Below are 1,458 nucleotides of genomic sequence, written 5' to 3' on the forward strand. Positions count from 1 at the left end.
GCTACTTCAGCATCACCAGTTTAAGCTTTCCCTCATTTGGCTCCTTTCCCATCAAACGGAGGTGTTGGAGCTCTGCAGGAGGAACAGAGAAACCTTCTTGTACCAAAACACTGGGCTTCAGGTGCGGCTACAGATGACTGTGGTGTCAGGTGCCTCAAACAAAGACAAGAGCTTTGCTTCAATTCATCAGCATAAACTGTACCAATACACTGCAGGCTTTTGATGTGAAAAAGTGAAATGACGTAGACATTCTAAAATCCCATTTAATTTGTGGATATGAAATCGGGAAGCAGTTTAAAACCTTAATCCAACATGCAGTGACCATAGAGACACATCACAAAGATGTTAAAGGTGGAAGAATAAGATCAGACCGAGCTGGTGGCAGTTTGTGTGTTCACAGTGATTATTAGAAAATAAAATCAGTCAAAAGAATCCTGTGAAGGTTTTTGTTTTGTTCTGACGCAGAACAGTCAAGCTTATGAAATAGACACGTTGAGATAGTTTGGAGGTTCAGATAGAAAGAAAATGTACAAAAGAGGAATAAGGTGGTGACAATAAAATAATAATAGTGTCCACAATTCACTTTGATTTATAAAAAGAAATCAAGGTCATAAATGTAGCTTTGCAATGCTGATTTAGGAAAAGCTGAAGCGTCCATCCGTTAGATCAACGAGGAAAAGTCTTTAGTGTGATCCGGAGGAAACGTGTACCTTCAGGAAGAACTCCTCTCCACAGAGGCTCCTCGTACCAAAGCCCCCCCAAAGCATACCAACACAGCTTTAGGTCTATCCACAACACATCTACACTGTGTCACTAAAATACAAAGCTGTAGAAAATACTGTCTTTGAAACCAGGTTGTTGGAGACATACATTGTTCTATAAAAGAATGGGTCCGCTGGCACATAAATGTCCGGGAATGCAGGTGGAGCACTGTATTGCCATCACTTCTACACTGAACAAAAATATAAACGCAATACTTTTGTTTTAGCTCCCATTTTTCATGAGATGAACTCAAAGATCTAAAACATTTTCTACATACACAAAATAACCATTTCTCTCAAATATTGTTCACAAATCAGAAAAAATCTGTGATAGTGAGCACTTCTCCTTTGCCGAGATAATCCATCCCACCTCACAGGTGTGGCATATCAAGATGCTGATTAGACAGCATGATTATTGCACAGGTTTGCCTTAGGCTGGCCACAATAAAAGGCCACTCTGAAACGTGCATTTTTGCTTTATTGGGGGGGTCTGGGGGGGTCCGAAAACCAGTCAGTATCTGGTGAGAGGGTTAGGATTAGGGTTAGGTTTAGGGTTAGGGTAATGTTGTGAATCGAGTGGCCTGTGTTCGTCGTCCATAACATAAGCCTGCCCATACCATAACCCCACCACCACCATGGGCCACTCGATTCACAACATTACCCTAACCCTCACACCAGATACTGACTGGTTTTTCGG

The sequence above is a fragment of the Notothenia coriiceps genome, unplaced genomic scaffold (genome assembly GCF_000735185.1).
Source record: "Notothenia coriiceps isolate Sejong01 unplaced genomic scaffold, NC01 NC01_scaffold00012960, whole genome shotgun sequence".
Classification (NCBI taxonomy): domain Eukaryota; kingdom Metazoa; phylum Chordata; class Actinopteri; order Perciformes; family Nototheniidae; genus Notothenia; species Notothenia coriiceps.